At 43.7% G+C, this 22423-nt stretch overlaps 1 pseudogene; it reads right to left on the reverse strand.

Moving 5' to 3' along the window:
• Nucleotides 1-19385: 19385 nt before the first annotated feature.
• Nucleotides 19386-19505, reverse strand: LOC136650427 (5S ribosomal RNA; annotated as a pseudogene).
• Nucleotides 19506-22423: the final 2918 nt, after the last annotated feature.

Genomic DNA, 22423 nt, shown 5'->3' on the forward strand with positions numbered 1-22423 from the left:
CGCTCAGAGCAGATGGAATTGCTCGGCTTCAGCTTGTCAGCTGCTTCAAGGTCACACGGTGCCGGCGGCCTCGAACTGGCGACCTTGTGGATGTTATCTTCAGGCAGACGGAGGCTCTACCCTCTAGAACAGACCTCCTGCCCTTTAAGTATACTTAAAGGTTTAAAGAAATTGTTGTATCAAATACTATACCAGCTTGCTTTCAGGCAAAACATTTTTAAAAATCTTTCTCTTGTATGCGCAACCTCCTGATTTTAGAAATGGGTTATGTCAGAATGCCAGATGCAAGGGAGGGCACCAGGATGCAGGTCTCTTGTTTTCTTGTGTGCTCCCTGGGGCATTTGGTGGGCCGTTGTGAGATACAGGAAGCTGGACTAGATGGGCCTATGGCCTGATCCAGTGGGGGTGTTCTTATGTTCTCTTTACAAACCACTTCAAGCATGTTCACAACACCTTTATTTAGCATGGTTTTTCCTACCAATGTAATTTGTTGTATACGGCTTTAAATACCAAATGTAGAATTTTAGAGTGATTTTCTACATTAATGCATGGAGCTGAAGCAGCCCCTCTCCCAATACAGCAGAGCAGGAAAAAACTGACCTTGAAAGAGGTTGCCCCTTTGTACTCATCACCACAAGTATGAGTCATTACTTTGGGCTTTCTTCTTTTCATTTTGGAAGTAAGCCAAAATGTGACTCACAGAGAAACACAGCTGGTGGATACCTGGGGGGAGGGGGGCTAGTCTTACCCTTATATGCTCTAAAGGGAAATATCTTTAAGTGTCAGAGTGAAATGTGCCTTCGCCTTTAATGCAGAACACAAAGTGTGTCTCACCGATCAGATATTTAGGAAATACTGATGGTTTAGTAGTCAAACTAGGTAATTGCAAATAGGTTTAAGAGTCAGAAGACACCACCGCAGTCCTATATCAGTTGTTCAAGTGGGAATAATATTGTCACTCAGTTCTAGCCTTACATAAAATTTGAGGTGAATTACAAGATAAGTCAGGGAATTCTCTAGTGAGTCAAGCTGGAGCAGACCAAAGAAACCACTATCTCCTTAGTCAGACTCTAGACTTATAGCCCAAGAGCAGATCAGAGTGAGGAAGTTCTCCCTTTGGTTTATTTCCAATCCCTGAGGGTCATCCTGCCTTAGCTGACAGCTGCATTGGAAACCATGTGGTGGTCATAGTCAGGGAATTAGAGGGCAGGTCCTCTCCTGGACTGAGAACTGGTCGAAGACCAGGAAACAGAGAGTGGGTATCAATGGGCAATTTTCACAATGGAGAAAGGTGAAAAGCGGTGTGCCCCAAGGATCTGTCCTGGGACCGGTGCTTTTCAACCTCTTCATAAATTATCTGGAGACAGGGGTGAGTAGCGAGGTGGCTAAGTTTGCAGACGACACCAAACTTTTTCGAGTGGTGAAGACCAGAAGTGATTGTGAGGAGCTCCAGAAGGATCTCTCCAAACTGGCAGAATGGGCAGCAAAATGGCAGATGCGTTTCAATGTAAGTAAGTGTAAAGTCATGCACATTGGGGCAAAAAATCAAAACTTCACATATAGGCTAATAGGTTCAGAGCTGTCTGTGACAGATCAGGAGAGAGATCTTGGGGTGGTGGTGGACAGGTCGATGAAAGTGTCGACCCAATGTGCGGCGGCAGTAAAGAAGGCAATTCTATGCTTCGGATCATTAGAAAAGGTATTGAGAACAAAACGGCTAATATTATAACGCCGTTGTACAAATCTGGAGTATTGCGTCCAGTTGTGGTCTCCACATCTCAAAAAGGACATAGTGGAAATGTAAAAGGTGCAAAAGAGAGCGACTAAGATGATTACTGGGCTGGGGCACTTTCCTTATGAGTAAAAGCTATGGCATTTGGGCCTCTTCAGCCTAGTAAAGAGATGCTTGAGGGGGGACATGATTGAGACATACAAAATTATGCATGGGAAGGATAAAGTGGATAGAGAGATGCTCTTTACACTCTCACATAACACCAGAACCAGGGGACATCCACTGAAATTGAGTGCTGGGAGAGTTAGGACAGACAAAAGAAAATATTTCTTTACTCAGCGTGTGGTTGGTCTGTGGAAGTCCTTGCCACAGAATGTGGCGATGGCATCTGGCCTGCCATCTGCCTTTAAAAGGGGATTGGACAAGTTTCTGAAGGAAAAATCCATTATGAGTTACAAGCTATGAGGCATATGTGCAACCTCCTGATTTTAGAAATGGGTTATGTCAGAATGCCAGACGCAAGGGAGGGCACCAGGATGCAGGTCTCTTATCAGGTGTGCTCCTTAGGGCATTTAGTGGGCCGCTGTGAGATACAGGAAGCTGGTCTAGATGGGCCTATGGCCTGATCCAATGGGGCTGTTCTTATGTGATGGCAGCTGCAGCATAGTTTAGCAACAAAACCTAGACCAGCATCACCCCCTCCCATCTTCCTCCTTACTGTCCCCACATAAGAGCCAAAAGAGGTGCTCCAATGGAAATGGGAATCCAAACGTACACAAGACAGCTTAGCAATGGGAAGATTCCCTTACCTGCCACACCTGCAAAAATGGTAACCCTCCTTTCCAAGCTGTTGTGAAAAGTCATCTAATAGACAGGAGGAACTTTGGGGGCAAAAATGTGCACAAAATGCAGCCCCCCAATGAGAAAAGGTGCCTGAGTTGCTGTAAACTACATTGCTAACATTTTTGCTTTTGTTGAAAAACAGGGTGTTTGTTGTTGTGTATTGTTATTAATAATAATAATGAATGATATTACAAGGTCCAAATTTCCAGCACTGACATAGCTGTGCCAATTGGGCATGTGCTGCATCCTGCAGTTGGGTGGCACTCACAGGGGCCTCCTCAAAGTAAGGGAATGTTTGTTCCCTTACCTCAGAGCTGCATTGCCTTTACCTCAGGTTTGGATAGTTGGTTAGGATTATGCCCAATGTTATTTTTATTTCAAAGCTCTTGTGTGTAGATAGATATAAAATATATAAAATCAAGTCATCACATATAATTTTCCTCTATTTCTTAATTTTATGCATCCATGCCAAACTCTGGGTTCCATTTTGTTTTGTCAGGAAAATCTTCTGCTGTTTAGGTATCCCTAAGACTCAAAAGTTTTTTTGTTTGTTTATTTATTTTTTTTTTACAGCAAAACTGCAAACTTTCTTAATTCAAGACTGGAGGCTATTCCTCTCGGTGATAATAAGATCGCCACCGTGTTCAAAAGTTTGGAATATCTGTCAGCGTCTTGAATGACTTCAAACAATCCGATTAAGAATTCACCAGTGCCTCAGAATGTCTGTTTTGTTTTTAAGATGAGCTTATAATAATAAAAGAATGTTAAACTTAACAATGTTTTCCCCTCTAGCCTCGCTCTTCACTTGGCTCTCAAGTGTATAATTCTCAGAAGGGGGAAAAAATGTCATTGTAGCCTTCAGTATGCAATTATTTCCATGCCCAGCATTTCCATTTGCCACTGTATAAAAGATAAATAGCATAATTAGCAATAACAGTGCCTATTTCTGCTTTACGTTGAAAGACACAAGCTGCTTCATTAGCTGAATTCTTTGACTAAGGGCCAAACTAGACATTAGGGGCAACCTCATGTTTGCTCAACACGTGCTTGCCCTGTTTGCCTCTAAAGAGGGAGTGAAGGGCTCTGGTTTTTTATACCAAAATTAATATGTAGGACATCAGAGCAAAACCCACCTTTCCAGCACCACTAACTATTTGGCTGCTTACAGCAGTTTTCTCCTTGGGGGTGGAGGGAGAAGATTGCTTAAAGAAGCAGAGCACTGGCAGTGGAGGAGGGCAGGTTTCACTCACTCATTCATAGAGATAGGTTATAGGCTGGCATATCTCAAGGATAGAATTGAGCTGTGAATTGCTTAGCATTGACTGGAATGTACACACTATGGCCTGGGGGCCAGTTGTGGCCCACAGAAGCTTTTTATCCGGTCCTCAGGCTCTCAGCTGCTGAGCAGTGCTGAGGTGTTACTGCAGAAAGGGCAGCCCATGTGAAAATTGGCCTCTCTCATAACTTCATATAACCAAGATTTGCGTATTTTCTCTTTTTCATTTGCAGCTAATGAGCTCCTAAGTGAGAAAAAGTGCTTATTTTTGGTTATGACATGTTTAATGACATCACTTCCTGCCTAACGACATCACTTCCGGCCCTCAACAGGGATCATGAATGCTATTTGGCCCTCGGTATGAAACGAGTTTGACACCCTTGCGCCAATGTGTCCTGTGGCATATGATATCATTTCAACCAATCCCAATGAACCACAGCTTGCAAAATGAGGTATGCAACAGTAGCTAGTTATTATAGTCAACTGCTCCCAAATTTGCTAAGTAACAGAACATATGCATGACACTCTGATCCAGTGATTTTCAACCTTTCTCATCTCATGACACACTGACAAGGCACTAAAATGGTCAAGGCACAGCACCAGGTTGTTGACAATTGACAAGGCGCACCATGCTGCCAGTGGGGGCTCATATCTCCCATTGGCCCTATTAATAAATGACCTTCCCCCAAATTCCTGTGGCACACCTGTGGATCACTCGCAGCAGACCCATGTGCCACGGCACAGTGGTTGAATATGGCTGCTCTGATCGATATGGGAAGACGAACCAAACGAGACAGTTTTGTGGACCATTCTCAAATATTTACCATCCAGGAGCAGCTTCATTTTCTGGGAGGTCCAGATTCTCCAACCAATAGGATGTGGCAATGGTTTTCAAAATGGGGCGTCGTGATGCCCCAGCCTGAAGGCCCTGGCCTCTGCCCCTTTAAGGGGCGGGGCAGCAAGGAGGCAGGGAGGAGGCAGCAATGCTATCCCCAGGATTGTGTCACTAACAGGGCTGCAGGGACTGGGATGCACTCACCAGTCCCTGTAGCAGCCTTCCTGGGGTGCAGGGAGACCTGCACAAGTGTCTGGGCCCCATTGAACACTGTGGTTATTTTAAATATTCTAAATATAAGTGCATAAGATTGGGCTGCACGTCAATGTGTTTGAAACATTCATTCCCACATAAAATATACGGCTCAGTGAACAATGTGTTTTAATATTCTGCTGTGACGCAAATGCAATTGTGAAAATTGATATAAACACCAAACCATGATAGATATTGGAAAACAATAAAAATTCTACTTTGGAAAAATCACAAGATAGGTTTCCTCATAAATGACGGTTATTATTATTTTATTTCTTTTTTATTCTCGTTTTCTTTGTGCTACACAGGGAAATGTACAGAGATGAAGCACCTCATTTACTGGAGAACTCGGTAAACAACAGCAGCAGTCATACAGCCATTCATATGAGTAAACACAAACAGAAGCACACCACTGAATTACCCATCTCGGCTTTACGAGGCAGATCGTTCCCAATGGTTACTAGCCTAAGGTGCAGCTGGATTCTTAAATTATGGTTTTTGGTCTCCACATTAGAGCTAGAGACTCCACCATAAATTTCCATACCAAATCCATTTCCTTCTATGACTAGGCTGTGTATAATTTGATGAAATTGCCTGAAAACACTAGTTTTTCTTTGGCACCAATCTTTCTATTTTTTTCCTGATGTTAATATAAACTCTCATTTCAAGAAAGGATCACAAACACAACTACCCTTTCATTATAATGTGTGTAAAAATCCAAACCAGAGGGGCAAATTCAGTTTGTTTTAAGTGCCATCTTTATATATATAGATTGTTTGGTACAAATATACTTCTATATATATATTTAAGTGCAATCTATATATATAGATTGTTCAGTACAAATACACTTCGTTTTCAACCTGAAGATTTGCAGCAGGATAGCAATAAAAAAAACTACAAGGCAGCCACATATTTTTAGTTCTGCAAAGATTAGACAATCTCGTTTCCTAACGGATTTGTGCCTAATTGCCAGCACTCGCTGCTGAAAAATGCTTTCCAGCAGCACACTACGTCATGTGCTGCCAGGACACTGACAGGAAGGCCAGAGCCTTCCCACATGTATTGTTGGCTCTTCCACCATCCACCAGAGCAGGTAAGACAGCATGAGAGGTGGGAAGGGGTGAGAAAGGGCCGAAGGTGTGAGTAGGGGCATAATAGGGGCAGGGAGGCTGTGGAAGGGAGTGGATCTGGTGACAATGGCATGTGCTGGATCCTGCCCCCCTTTCCTACAGCCTCCTCACCCCCTCAAGCTTCCATTTGCAAGATCATTAGCGCAGGTCTGCAGAGACCCATTACGGAATGAGAGGCTTACAGAGGTGTAAGGAGATTTAAATCCCTTTTCACCTATGAAGCCTCCTGATCCCCCCCAGGGTTGGATCCCCCCCCTCTTTTTGGCACAACTGCACCCGTGGGAGGGGGGGATAGGATTGGGCTATCAGTCTAAACTTTTTGATACTTGCAATACTTTTTTTCCCCTTCAGGGTTAAACCTGGAGGCACATTTCACTTTTACATTTTTAAAAAGTATATTTTTTTGATCAGGTCGCAAGCCAATGGGGCAGCTGTCTTGCTTGCAGGAGCGGGGTAGCTCAATTATGAGTCGACATCTGACTCTTCCCTTTTCCCGGTCAGTCAGGTCCCAGGGACCAGGTGATGCTTTCTGCACAATGGTGGTGCTTCTGCCATTCCTTTGCACTTGCCATCTGAAGCCTGGACTGCTTCAGGGAATCATACTGAGATGTTACTTCCTCTGTCAGAATGATAGCACTATTCATCTTTCAAGACAAAGAAGGGGAGAACTAAAGCTGCATAAGATCTCCCTGTTCTGAGAGGCATAGAAGGGGCTTCACTTTTTCAAAACACTCTTCAAACTCTCTTACTTGCCCTGGATGAGGAATCATTGATCAAAAGCTTTTAGGGCACATATCAAAAAGAGAACAATATTTCATGTGAGGTTACAAAATTGCTATATACCGTCTTGTTCCCCATGTATACCAGTCAGGGCTTTGGAGAGGTTTCCACCAGCCCTGAGCAATACCAAACTGACAAAACACAATGTTAACTGTGTATGAAGTTAGGGCCTATTATTTTCCACACATTTATGTCAGACGTGACACTGAAGGGCATAAAAGCCATGACACAAATGACATTAAATAAGAATAGAAAGGGTATAGAAAAGGTGGGGTTAATGCTGGGCTCTGCAGAACAATATGAACAGCAACTGCGTAGTGATATGTGCATTGAGATGGTTTTCAGCCACCAAAGTGCTTGCCTGAGGTTGTCCAAACCTGAGGTTCTAATTCTGGTGAAGTTATATGTGCTCAAATCTTCATGGACTCCCTGCAATGTATACACTTGTAAAAGCACAGCACTGCAGTCACATGGGCTGGTCTGGAAGTTGCCTTAGAATTGGGGCTTGCAGAAGTACAACTGCTCTTTCCTTCTTCCTTCCCAGGGTACTGCATAAATGTCTTGCCACAGGACAATGCAGCTTCTGGCTCGTTGTTTTGTGCTCCAGTGCAAAGGAAGTGCACTGCAATCCCATCTCCCTCATGGGGCCCCTAGTATTATCCGAACTGATAAGGCCCAATCCAGTGCAACTTTCCAGCACCAATGCAGCTGCAATGCAGCCCTGAGTTAAGGAAACAAACATATCCTTATCTTGAGGAGGCATCTGTGACCGCTCCTCACTGCAAGATGCATCATACGCCCTAGGGACATGGCTGCATTGGCACTGGAAAGCTCAATAGGACTGGGCCCTAACTGACATTTCTCAGTGAATGCCTCCAGAGTACAGACCACCTTTTATGAGCAGCCCTAGTTGTACAGATACTGGCTGCTGTGTATTCAGCTCCTATACGGAAGGTTTCATTCATGCAAATGGTGGTGTCCCATGGGCACTGCCCAGACCTGAGACCAGTAGTGGCCCCATATGCTCTCCATGTGTCGATGGCACTAGGGAGAAGGCTCTAAGAATTATGAAATAGATCTCAAAAGCCCTTACCCTACTTTGGAAAAACCAATAAAAACATGAAGCGAATGTTCCACAAGGAATATCCTACTCCCATTGTGAAAATTAGAGCTTTAAAGGGACGAATTGCCCCATTCTAGCTTGAACTAGGCTTCCCTTTTCAACAGTGGAACAGAGTTCCTGTACCTTGAGGACTCCCCCAGACACTCCTGCACTAGCAGCAGGTGGATTCAGGGCCCAATCCTGAACCCTGAACCTCTGGACAGGAGGGGGATGGGACTACCGTATTTTTCACTCCATAAGACGCACCTGACCATAAGACGCACCTAGTTTTTAGAGGAGGAAAACAGGGAAAAAAAATATTCTGAACCAAATAGTGTAATAAAATATTTAATAAACTATAACAGAACAACATTTGAACCATGTAAAGTGAACAGCAGTCAACAGTGGCATTAAGAACCATTATCACTGTCATTAACAGATGGAGAGACTTAAAGGTTTGAGTACTCTAGCTTTCTGGAACGCCCAAGAAAACATCATTGCTAGAGTCAGAATTTATGAAGCTCACAAAAGCAGGTGCACACAAATAGGGGGTCACATTATCTTTCTGCTACAATGATGTTCTGCCAAATCCCAATCCACTGGGCCTTGTGCCCGCTTAAGGCTGATCAGTCCCTCTTGTGCAACTCACCAGTGCAGCAAGCAAAAGTGAGTCCAGTTCCAGTCCACAGATGCCAAGTAAATCAGTCCCATCAATCAGAGTTGCCAAATCAGAGTCCAGAACCAATAAGCCAAATTACAGTCCAAGGTCAGTCAAACCCATCAGGGTATCCAAGTTCAGTCACAATCCACAGTCAGATTCCAAATTCAATAAACCAAGTTAGTCAGTCTCCTCTCCTACCTCCAACCTGCACTCCTTCAAAACCCACAAACCCTTCCTGCCTCAGGTACTCCTTATATCCCTGAGGGCCCTATTGCCTTCCAGTGGCTGCAGCTGTGCAGCACACTCTGCTGAATGCCCAGGCCTTACCCTTAAAGGGGCCACTGCTGACCACATCTACCTCCTTGCCAGTTCTTCCGTGATTCCAATACAAATGAACAAGTGGAAAGTCCAACCACAACTTGAATTCTCAAGACACAACAAACCTCTGGATTTATGGTGAGAACCGAGCCTTACCTGGGGCTTGTGCAATAAGCAAACACTGGCATTCTGACCAAGGAGACAGTTTTTTCTTTGTGATGGGGGGGGGGGGCTTACATTCAGATACTGGATGAGGTGAGTGAAAGCGCCCCTCCCCTGCTGTGTGAGTGTATGTGGGGGGCAGAGCATCTGTGTGTGTAAGAGAAGGGGGCAGCCTGTGTGTGTGAGAGAGGGAGGAAAGTGTTCGTGTTGCAGAGAAGTTGTGATGCTCCAGGCTTGGGGTGGGGGGGAAAAAGAGGCTGTGATGCTCCAGGCTTGGGGGGGGAGAGGCTTTCCTGGGAGTAAGCCCCCCTGACTCTAATGGGACTTACTTCAGAGTAGGCATGCACAGGATTGGGCAGCGAGACTGCCACCCCACCCACGCTTTCCTGGGAGTGAGCCCCAGTGACTCTGAGACTTACTTCTGAGTAGCCTCTGACTGCCTGGGGGAGCAGAGCAGAGCGAGCGGGCAGGGGGTGGGGCCAGGGCTGGGGTGGAGTTTTTTGTTTGTTTGTTTGTTTTTTTTGCAGTATTCGCTCCATAAGACACACACACTTCCCCCCCCCCACTTTTTTGGGGGGGAAAAGTGCGTCTTATGGAGCGAAAAATACGGTAACTCAAGTCTGTGCTGGCAAAATAGCTGGCACAGATTTGAGAAGCCCCATTGAAGGGCTTGGGGCTTTCCCCAGGGGAAGGGGATGAAAATCCCTTTTCCCCAAGGAGACTCCCGGCGGCTTCCTGGCACCTGTTGGATACAGCAGTAGCTGCTTTGGTGCCACTGTTCCAGCAGGCGCCAGGAAGCTCAGGATTGGGCTGATAGGGCTTTAGCGTAAATGTTCAAAACAAATGTTCTACAATGTTCATTGTAGATGAAGGAATATGTCACCAAAATCCGGGATATTAGTCTGTCCTAATACTATTGTGGCCAGCACCAGCTACCCTGCAACTGTAAAAGCAGTTTCCGTGTAAAATACACATTTGTTTATGTACTTATTTACTCAGACACAGGGTTAGCAACAAACATTACTCTCAGTGTGACTTCTGTTATCACCATCAGAGCATTATCCTGCATCTCAAATAATCTTTATCTTTTCCCGGGGGGAGGGGGCATAGGTTGAATGATGGCATTTTAATGACAATCAAATAGCTCATTTTGGGCAGAATCAACTATTACTGCAACCTAACAGATTCCAGACCCTGGAGAAAGCACTGATCTTTTTTCCCCCCAAAGTCTGATGGTTTCTCCAAGTGCACTGTTTTCACAAATACTTGGGTACCACCTTGTGGTTAATGCATAGAACTGTCAGCCAAGGCTGCTTACAATTTGAAAAACAGTATTTAGACGCTCAGTCAATGGGATGTAGCAGGACATTACAAATATGGTCCATTTCCTTTTCCTTTCCTCCATCTCCCCCTCTCCCTTGTAATAAGATATGACCTGTAAATATTATGTGTAGAAGAATTGTGGGTTTTCTGAATGGTTATATATGCTAGGGTTAAGTTCCTGGAAAAACGAGTGGATACCAAATTAGTGAATACTGAATCATTGACTCTATAGGGAAAATGGGGTTAGGGTCCAGGGAACTTCACCATATACTCTATAAACTTTATGAACCTGAATCTTAACTTGAAGTCTATGGGCATGGGTGATAGCAAGTGCTCATCAACACCTTTATCATCTGATGCTTCCTCCTCTGTGTTAGATATCTCTCGATGCATTGAAGGTTGTGGCAATGATGATTTCTCCGTGCTGGCTATCCTCCACTTGTAGAAGGTTGCTGGCCTAACAATGAAGCCCCAGAGTTGAGCAGTGGTACAGAGATTGCTTTACCCATCCACCTCCTCTGCCTGTCTCTTGGTTCCTTCCCTGGTCTTGCCCCAGCCCCAGAGCAGCCCTCAGTTAGCCCTCTTGTCATCTGCCTCTCATCATTGCCAGGGTTGTGAAGGTTCCACTGGAGTCCCTGAGATGGTGCCCAAAATGGTGGGGCAAGTCTGGAAGTGGACACAAATGCGTCTGACAATTCTCCATGGGCCAATACCAATGCCTGTTTGATGCAAAAGAATTGACCCAATCCAGACGACTTCCTAAAAAATGCGTACAATTGGCTAGACATTATTACCACAACCTGCTCCTCTGTCAGCCGTATACTGTATAGGCATCTTTTCCTTTCCCTCCTGCACAGCACCAGCGCTGCCTTCTACTCATGAGGAGGTCACTGTCTCTTCTTTTATCCTCCTGCAACCTGACTTGCCCCTGTCTGCCTGTTTGTAGACTCCCCCCCCACCTTGCCCTGACTGTACTAGCACAGTATTCGCATCAATTTTTTTTTAAAAAAATTCAGATTGTTGTGAACCATTCTGAGTGGTTGATTCCAAAGAAGTTTCCACCTTTTGTGAGCATATTCACTGTAGTCTTATGGCACCATCCAAGGCTTGTCCTGTCCTGCCCATTCTTCTTGCAAAACACTCCAACAGGGGAGTCCAATATGTAAACTCCCCTGGTAGAATGCTTGCAGCATTTCCAAGCTTTTCCATTAAGGTTATTTGTGATCAAATTGAGGATCAAGCTTTTGCAGACACTTGCTTGGCATGTGTGCAAAATCTTGAGTCAATTTCAGGTCAACCTCTGGGATTCTTGTGCACCCCTAGGACAGCCACTGTTATAACTATTTATTATTTTGTTGAGTATTTATATATCATTTTTCCATGAAAAAAAATCGAGAGCGCAATCCCATACATGTTTGCTTCAAAGTATGTTGTACTGTATTCAAGGAAATGTGTACAGCAGTGTTTCTCAAACTGTGGGTCATTGTGTGTGACTGCATTTGGGAACATGTTACAGATCTGTACTTGTAACACGCTACTATGTATATGCTTTTAACAATGATAGTAAATGGGACTTACTCCTAGAAGGTGTGGGTAGGATTGCAGTTCAGGATTGTTAAAAATTTTCTGCTTGATGATATCACTTCCAGTCATGACATCACTTCTGGTGGGACCCGTCAGATTCTCATTATAAAAAGTGAGTCCCGGTGCTTAACATGTGAGAACCACTGGTGTATAAGAGTGCAACCTAAGTGGTTTGCATAGCAAAAGAACTAGAAAAGAAAGGAGCAATATACTGCATCTTATTTCCCAGAAGCTCTTAGAGGATGCTATATGAGCATATTATAAGAATACTATATATTCTTATATATACTTTTCTATATTCTTATATACTTATATACATTTTATATAGTCATATACTATAAGAATATATTCATAGTATTTCTGCAACAAACATTTAAATTATATACACCATACTGTTTTGTTAAATACTCAAGCACATACATTCAGGAGTTATCAGGCACACGTATAGTGCACACTGAGAACCACAGGTATGTTATTGACACAACCATTGACGGAAAGCAGCATACTCTCGGGAACTGTGTCTGCCATATCAAGTATGAGTAAACTTATTCGAATGTTTCTCAAAATCTTTTCTAGATAGCTCTGAGCAACTTTTAATCAAACTGTGTGGTTTGACCATAAGAGGGCACTCTAGTATATCAAAAAGCACACTCCTCCCAACTAAAGAATGATAGTGGCTGCTTCAAAGTTAGCTTCCTTCCCCCATCCCATGCACGCAGTAAATGTGTGTAACAAAGATTAAAATGATGTTTCTGCATCTATCCCTCAATTTAGAAATATATTAGATATGTATTCAGGATGTCTCTCAAAACCAATCCAGAGATTATGTGTCTTCCATGGCAAAGAGACATGGAAGTTATTCTTCCTGTGTTAGATTCACACAGATCAGCGGTGTCCAAACTTTTTGGCAGGAGGTGTACATCATCTCTCTGTCACTGTGTCAGGGGCTGGGGAAAAAAGAATTAATTAACATTTGAAATTTGAATAAATTTACATAAATGAATATATTAGAGATGGATCTTATATGAATGAATGAAGGTCTCATGATAGCTTAAGGTCTATAAAAGGCCTTGTGCAAAGCAAGGCCAGCCTTTCCTTTGCTGCCGCTGCTGCTTCACAAATGTGAAACAGCAGGCAACAGAGGGAGCTCTCGGCCCACAGCTCGCATGAGAGGTTGAACAGTTGGCCCTCGCGCTGAGAGCAGTTGCATCAGACCAGCATGGACTCCAGCAAGTCTCTGGTGGGACAGATGCTCATTGGAGACTGGGGGCTCCCAGCGGGCCAAATTGGGGGTCCCTGAGGACCACAAATGGCTCCTATGCCAGGGTTTGGGCACCCAACATAGATAATGGAACATGATTCTTAACAAATAAGGGGAGCCCCGTTTGTGGACCTGCAAGCGACATCCGTTTGGCCACTATGGGGAATAGGATGTTGAACCAGATGGCCTTAAATCCAAACCTAAAGACCACAGCAATGTTATCAGCACAGATCCATCATGCCTAATTATAAGCAAAGGGACTAATGAAGTTGGTATGTATACCTGGGACACAGATCATTAGAACAATAGTCCTTAATTGTGCATTACTAGTACTGTATCTCCTCAACCTCCCTGCTACTACTTTAATAGCACAACCCTATGCGTGTTTGCTCAGAAATATTGTGTCCCATTGCTTACTCCCAGGAAAGAGTGTGCAAAATTACAGCTGAATGAGTTTAAGCAGGAAATTGTAGCCATCACTGCCCCTTGTATATGGAAAACTCAAATTATTGACAAAACAATGGCGCTTCATTCATTTTTAGTACTTTCTACACGCCGTCCCCTCCTTGCTCGTTTACTCTTCTGCAAAGACAGCCAGAAAAGCTGCAGACAGCAAAGAGAATTATCAATCTGCTTCACGTTGATCTGTTCCTCTTCTTTCATGCAACACTGCAGCTGTTCTTTCTGCCTGGACAAAAGAAGAAGTCTGTCACTATCAGAGGCGTGCCAGAGAATGGAAAAAACAAAAACCAGGAAGGAGATCTTGTTTGCGAGCTAATGAGTTCTGGCTTTGTGGTTCCTCAAGTTGAGAGAGGGACAGTAGAGAAGCTTGTCACACAGACCAGAGACAAATAGTGCAGCTGAAGTTGTAATGTGTAGACTGAGACAGGAAACCAAACAAGCATCCCTCAAGTGTCCAAATGTCCACATTAAATACCAACCAATGCTGATGCTCATAGGCAAAGTGACAGGAGAGCCCTCCTTAAGAGGTGATGAAGGAAATGTGGATTGTTACTTTTCAGATCTGGCAGAAAAGCAAGGTCTTTCATAGTAGGTGGTTAACCTAATAGGAATACTAGACATGAGAGCTAGTATGAAGGCCTGTTTTGTTGTTGTTGTTGTTTGTTTGTTTTTTGCCTGCTTTAAATGTGAATAGGAACAAATCACCTTTTTTCCAATCACCCTCATTAATTGGAATGCCTCAAAGGGACATGGCGCGCGCACACACACACACACACACACACACACACACACAACTCAAGGGCAGAGCTGGTAACACTCTAGAAAGTCACAGAGCAATTCATCGGATGTGTAGAGTGAAGGAACGTGAGAGGTACTAGATGGCAAAGATCACCACTTTCTAGGAAGGGATTAGACTGAATCTATGTTTTTGTATATACTAAGCTTATCAGAACATTGCTTTAGACTAGGTGAGACTGAGGGCAATTTAAACACATTAGTCAGTATTTTGACAAGGAGTGCCATACAGGGAAGGCATTTCTGACACTGCCAAAGATCATTTTGACAAGCAACAAGTAGTTACAGCTCAGCCCTGGCACTAACCATGTCCTCTGCTGCAAGTCCAGACACAGTCTTTGCATGATCAAAAAATGTTCCCAATTCACAAAGAACCAGCAGGGAGCAATAATAGAATATACAACACTAAAAGTGTATAATCCCTTCATGACTACAATCCCCTCTCAGCATGTGCCACATTATGATTACAACAGCAAGCGCTACCAGAACCATAATCCACACTTAATCCAGTTTGTCTCGCCATGCTATGCCCTTCAACATCACCACGTTCCATTACATCTGGGAATGAGGCTGCAGCAGGAACCTAATGGTGGAACAGAATCTTATAATGGGACTAGACAATCAATTGGTTGCAGGAAAACAGAACTGTGACTGGCCAATATCATTCCTGATGGAAAATTAAGCTCCTACCGCCACATGTTCCAGCTAAAAGTAATCACAGTTGTATTCTACAGTTCACTAAATAAGATGAATTCACACAAACCATAACTATTTCACGTATTTTGCCTCAAAGTTAATTAATTTTTATTCTTTACAATCAGAAGCCAACTTATAGTTGACCCATATTGCATGCAGCCTACAATTCACAGACTCCCAAAATGGTAGGTTTGGAATAAGCCTTGGAGGTCATCAAGTACGAACTTCTGCTCAGTGCAGGGGGTGAGGTGGAGGTTCCTTTTGGGTGTCTGTTTTCAGTGTCAAGGTGTCTGGGGCAGAATGCCTGCAATACAAATTCCGAGAAGACAACAGTCAACACCGTTTTGCCAGGCATGTTTGAAATGTCAAGAGGTTTTTTGTGAAAAGTGCTCCCGTGGTGCACCAAGTGACCTTTCACCAAGGTTCCTATAGCCAAAGTTCCTCTTTGAGATATCAGAGAAGTGTGCATCAGATAATCTGTGCTGTTGTCTCCCTGGCAGGGTCATTAGTACTGGGGTGGGTGTGGTGTAACTGCCAAATGTAGTCTGTATCCTATGCTCCAGTTAGAGGGCAGAGGGGTGGACAGGGGCAGTTTGAACTAGATGCATTACACTATTTGCAACTAATTTTTGTTGTCAGTTCTCCAAACATATTTAAATGCTCCCCGACATGAACACTAAATAGTACAAAATATGCAAGAAAAAAGAAAAAAGAGGGGAAGGAAAATTACATTTTGTACTTTCAGTGAATTGTTTTTGATAAATATTTAGAAATTATCTCCCAATGTCAGGAAAATCATGGAGTTTAATATGGGTTGAATATGACCAAGGCTGTAATCAGGGTAAGGCCAGCAGGTGCAGTGACACTGATTTACTCCATCGAATAATTTTTCAAAAATGAAATAAAATTTAAAAAAAACACAGTTTAATTGGTGACTTTTCCCTTTAAAAAAGAAGTCTACTTTTCAGAATATTAAGTGCCAGAATAAGTTTTAAAAAATTCAGGGGTATCATTGCTCCCTTCACTCCTCAATAAAGTTGCAATGTTCCAAGTGACACTATCTTGCCCACCCAGCTCAGTCAACTGAAGGTTGCCCCATTTCAGGATGAATTTCTCAAGGTCTCTCATTATACACATTGAAGTGAGCCAGGAACAAAAACTCGTTTACCTACTATGACAGTGAGCATGGCTGGGTGTTTAAAAGGGGTAAGGAAGTTCTTTTTTTTTAATGGAGATTGGTCATTATAAGGAGGCGGGCACTTCTGAATTTACAAATAACTATACTTGTTCAAATCATAGATTTCTAACACTTATAATTCATGGGTCCACAGGTGAACATTTGGGCGCAATAGGACAATTATGAAAGCTTCTGTTGCTTTAAAGGGGGGAAAGAGAACTTCATCCAGTCCTTATTTATTGAAGTGATCATTATAAGTAAGGAGAAGCTTCTGAACTTAAAAATAACTGTCGCTAACAATTCATGGATGCTTAGAGAGACACAGACACTGGGGCCTGGCCAGCGGGCTACAGAAGTTTCTGTTGGTTTGAGGGGCCAGTCCAAAAGGGATTGTTTAGTCTGGGATTATCTCACTTTACAAGGAGGAGGTTCACATGACAGTGTCATCCTTCTATTGTCAACTGGTATTTCGTGGATGTTTAAATAATCACATTTATAAATAGAGAATATCTGGCTTTGGGGGGAGCAGCACTGTCACAGCGCAATGACCGCGTGTGTGAACAGTTAGCACTACCGTTCTATTTCTAGAGAGTTACCCAGACACGGCAGAGCACAACAAAAACAGGACTGTTAAAAGGGGAGCGGTCAGTCTACTGTATCCCCAAAGCATGCTCTGTCTACTGCCATGTGGAATTCTGCACACAACTAGAAAAAAAAAGTCAGTGACACTTTAAACACATACAAGGAGCATGTCCAGAAGGGCTAATTTTCATATCAGTTGCAACAGGGATGGTGCTAGTGATTCCGCCACCCTGATCTTCAACACCACCTCTGCTATGCTCTGAAATAATGGGGGGGGGGAAGCCCCTTACATCTTTACTTTCTGCCGTCGCACAGTTCTTTTCCCAAAATCAGAAGTGTGGGACTTCCTGGTTTATTTAAAAAGACCATGTGAAGAAGAAAGTTCCCTTTAAATCAGGGATCGGCAATCTATGGCCTACAGGCTGGATCTGGCCCACCAGCCAAAGTTATCTAGCTCTCACGGGAGCTTGATTTGGGAGGTGAAACCTCCCACCCAGTTTGCCACACACCAGATGGGGAATGGGACATTAACACCACGAGCCTGAGCGGACAGCACTGCTATTGCTTGTCCAGTGCATGACAAACTGGATGGGAGACTTTGCTTCCCGAGCCATGCTCTGCACAGCCACATCTGAGTGCTCGGCCACCTAGAAGTTCAGTGATGGTGTGATGACATCATTGCCAAATGTCCGGCCACTTTTAACAAAAAGGGGGCTGACTCCTGCTTTAAATAAACCAGGGAGTCTGACACTTCCTAGTTTGGTTTTAAAAAAAATGCACAATATAAGAAAGTAAGAAATAGATAATTCACTTCCTGCTCACTTTTAGAGAGCAGGAAGCAGATGAATGCAACTTGGGTCCATGATGAGCTGAAGGGAAGCCAATGCTTTAGACTCAGGGTGAAGAGCATCCCAAATCTGCCTCTCTTCCCTCCATACAGAAAGGATACAAACTGCATCATTAAGATCATGGCTGGGCCAGCCCTGAGTTGCAAGTCTGAAAATCTCACAGTCCTCTCTGTTCTGAATGACGAAAAGATACAAGGCCTAATCTAACAAACGTCCTGTTGAAAAGGATGTTAAGTTTCAAGTGAGCAAGATCAAAAATATGTTACACCCACAACTCATTTAGGCCGCCTGAAATCTCAAGGGGGTCTATTACGTACCTGTTGAGCTGTAACTGGAAGTGAGAAAATACAGAGCCCTGGAAGCTTGTCCTTTGCTGGCAACATGCTGCTGTTGCTACCAACAAATCTACAAGCAGCTCTAGACACCTGGCATGCCTGCCAACTCCTTGTCAAGAAGGGCCTGGGAGAAAAATCACATTCGTTTATTAATGTGCACCTTGTACGGCCATTCCTGGAAGTGTCAAGTGTCCTTATGACCCACAGAAGAAAATGGGAGAAATCATGCTCATACCGAAGGCTACGTGCACTCCATACTATCAAAACACTTAAATCTGGAACACAGATAATTGGCCTATTTTCCTGCCGTGTTCACAAATTTATTTAGGCTTCAGTCCTGTAACCACATACCTGGGAGTAATTTTCATTAAACTGAATGGATCTTACTTCTGAATAGACATGCCTAGGATGATGCTGTTAAGTTGACTTTGCTAGTCATGAGGAAGTCCAAGGAACTTATTATAGATGTTCCACATCTTGATGTGAAGGATACATGAAAAAAAAGACATATGAGCAAAGCAAATCCCCTTTGCTTAGCAAATCCCCTTTGCTCAGAAGAAATGGCTGCCTTGAATGGCCCGAAACTGCTTGAACTGCATGTGAAGCAGTTTGCAACTCCAGAACCAGGGGACATCCACTAAAATTGAGTGTTGGGAGAGCCAAGACAGACAAAGGAAAATATTTCTTTACTCTGCATGTAATTAGTCTGTGGAACTCCTTGCCACAGGATGTGGTGATGGCACCAGGCCTCGATGCCTTTAAAAGGGAATTGGACAAATTTTTGGAGGAAAAATCCATCACAGGTTACAAGCCATGATGTGTATGTGCTGATCTACCTCCTGATTTTAGAAATGGGCTATGTCAGAATGCCAGATGCAAGGAAAGGCACCAGGTCTCTTGTTTTCTGGTGTGCAAACTGGGGCATTTGGTGGGCCGCTGTGAGATACGGGAAGCTGGACTAGATGGGCCTGATCCAGCGGGGCTGTCCTTATGTTCTTAACTGCACCTATGTGCTTGTTGCTTCATGCTGCATTGTTTATGAGCAGTGATGTACATGTGAGCACCCATCACATGTGATGGCTTTTAAGTGGCTGATCTTTTGCATGAAAATGCATGAGAGACTGTTCCATGAACTTGAGAGCCCCTACTTCAAATGTGACCTTTCCCAAGTCACTCTCAGTTCCCATCTCTGGTTGGTTGGCAACCTTCAGTCTCGAAAGACTATGGTATAAGCCTACAGCACCCGGTATTCCCAGGCGGTCTCCCATCCAAGTACTAACCAGGCCTGACCCTGCTTAGCTTCCGAGATCAGACGAGATCGGGCATGTGCAGGGTAACAGTTGCTGCATTCCCATCTCTAATATGGGGATAATCATTCTGATCTACCTTGCAGGATTGTTGGTAGAATTGCTGAAGCACTGTAAACACCCTAAAGCAATCGTTCCCAAACCTTTCGTTCTCCAGAACCCTTTACACTCCTAAATGGAGTGTCAGGGAGCCCCACCGCTGCATGCACAGAATCCAAAGTGCTGATGCATGCACAGAGTGGTGCAGATGGCAGTCACTTATGGAGTGCTTGTGGAGTCCTTGAAGGGACCTCACAGAATCTCAGGACTCCTAGGAGCACAATTTGAGAAACACTGCCCTAAATGTTATTATTAATAATTAGTTTCATTTGTTATAGCCCAGCATTCAGAAAGCACTTGATGCCACTTTTACAACACACAGTGTCAGCGCAACAGCTGCTGCACCAACAATCCTCTTACATAGAACTGGGCTCTTAGTTTCAATATCAAAACTTTAACACCCATCATTCTTTCTAAATCCCCAAGATGCCTTCCATGTCAACAAATATTTCAGTCTTCATCCTGATCTAGTGACTCCTTACAGGAGCTCAATTGATTCAGGAGCTCCAATCAATTGAGGCTCTAGATGTGGTCAGAAACTGTGCCTCTGGTTTGCTGGAAGCACCGTTTAAGAGTGTGGGGAAGCCTCAGATGGCTTCCCCGGTTTGTCCTAAAGCCACGCAAGGCTCAATTTCACTCCAGGTGGGGGGTGGATTTGCATGCAGAGGGTGGTGTCATCTCACAGGGGGTGCTATCATGGACCTTTGACTCAGGCGCAGGGCTGGGGAAGTCCGCCACTAGGGTCTGGACTGCTCTAAGCTGTCACAGAGCTTTACTAAAAGCTGAATCAGAGAGAATCTGGAAGTTCCTATTTGGGCCAAACAGCAGAGTAATATATTAAGAGCACTAAAGAAGTTCAGATTTTCTTATGAGGATTTCACAAACCCCTTCTTCCTGTCTATAAGTCCATTGAACATGCAGGGCTCCACCATCAGTGGGTGCTTTGTGGTAATGTGCTAATTGTGATTTTTGCAGTGTGGAGGTTTGCTTTGTGAAACCAGATTTTGGTCATTTTGTGGTATTCATGCACTGACTAACTGATTAGACAGTTTGCCCAAGACTTCCTTTGTAGGTTAGGCTTCACCTGCAAAGCAGTTCTGGGGAAAGTCTTGGCTTCTGGGCTACATGCGTGACTTAACATGCTGAAAAAAAGTCTGTTGTTTTGAATGAGATTTATCTTGGAGAAGATAAGGAAAATGTCAGCTCTAGTTAAAATCCCCCTCGTTAATACATGTCAAAAGGTGAATCCCCCATAAATAGCATTCGTACCAAGACTTTTTCATGCATAAGCCTGACTTCTATAATATTTTATTTGGATTTATAGCTCAGGTTCATCCTTGAAGTCACAAAGCTGGCAGCATCAAGTGGAAGGGAAAAATTTAAGAGCATTTATAAAAAGATGAGATTAAACTATAAATGTACAGTTAAAATATGTGAGGTCAGGGTAGCAACAGGCCCAGATGAAAAGCCATTCAGCAGGGTAAGATACTTTTCAGATTTCCTTCAGAATACTGGTTCCCAACCTGTGGTCTGTGGACCACAAGTGGTCTGTGAAGTCTCAAAAAAAAAAAAAAAATCACCTGAGATCACTTCCAGTGTCTTGCCAAGTGAGTATTCCCCCATGGACCACCACAAGAGGGCATAGAATCAATGGCTCACAGCCAGCACTGAAGTGCCAGCTGCAGCTGTGGGCGGCACATTCTCTGCCCTCTGTGGTTGTCAGGGGGCGAGCATTCGCTTGGGAGACACTTCACCACGCATCACAAGAGAGGGCAAATAACAAACCACCCACAGCCACTGCCAGCAACAAAAGCAGCAACCCACAAATCTCTAAAAATAATAAATCTCGAATAAATCTTCTCTAATTATTGGAAATTTAATTGCATTTTTTTGTGCTCAAGGGGGTGGTTGCATGTGGTCACAATGATTCCAATTTTTTTCCTCAGTGGTCCACAGGCTCCTGAAGCTTGAGAGCCACAGCTTTAGAAGTACCCTGAGCAGTAGGGTGTTTGCCGTCCATCTCTATGGTTGTCTCAATGCCAGCCAAAGTCAATGAAAAAGTTTCCACTAACAAAGCGCCTCCAACAGTGATTTCAACACAACCATGAGAGCAACACATCAAGTGTTCATATACTGGAAAAATAAAAGGTAGAATAACTATGTGAGCAGAGGCCTCTTCTTGGACTCCCAACATGGGATAAACCACTGAAAATGCCAGCCAAATTGCCTGAGATACATGTAAAGGGAGTTTGAGGTTGAAACTGCAAAGGTGGAGCTGGTGAGTTCCCCCACCTACTCTATATCATCAAATGGAATGTAAATTGTCTCCTACTGTCACACCATTATTCAGTGTCTCATTCTCAATACACATCACTGGCTGCTGGGGTGGGGGGAAGAATGCCAAATATGATAACACTACAGTGGGAAGTCTTACTAGATTTTATGGAAGGGAAGGGGCAAAAAAGATGGGTGGAGGCCATTAGAAGCAGCAGCCTCACAATTTTCCTCGGTTGATCCCATTGTATCTTATGTTTCCAAAAGCTTTTTCATCTGAGGGTTTTCCAGAATCACTGATCAGTAGGATGACAAAAGACTACCTAACGAACCTTATGTTCACTCCCCTGATCCTGGCCCCAAAAATCTTAAATCCTTTGGAAAAAAAAATGGATCTTGAAAACAGAATAGATTTTATCTGATAAGCAAATGAATGCAAATTTTGTTTGCATTGGTAGGGGTCTTCCGCCCATAAGGCTGAGTGAAACAGCTGCTTGGAAAGTGCACAAGAGAAGGATGTGGAGGGACAGCAGTGCCTCCTGCAGTGATACTGGTGGAAGAATTTTGGGTCACTGGGTCAGGATTGGAA

This window comes from Tiliqua scincoides, chromosome 4 (genome assembly GCF_035046505.1).
Source record: "Tiliqua scincoides isolate rTilSci1 chromosome 4, rTilSci1.hap2, whole genome shotgun sequence".
NCBI classification, from domain to species: Eukaryota; Metazoa; Chordata; class Lepidosauria; order Squamata; family Scincidae; genus Tiliqua; species Tiliqua scincoides.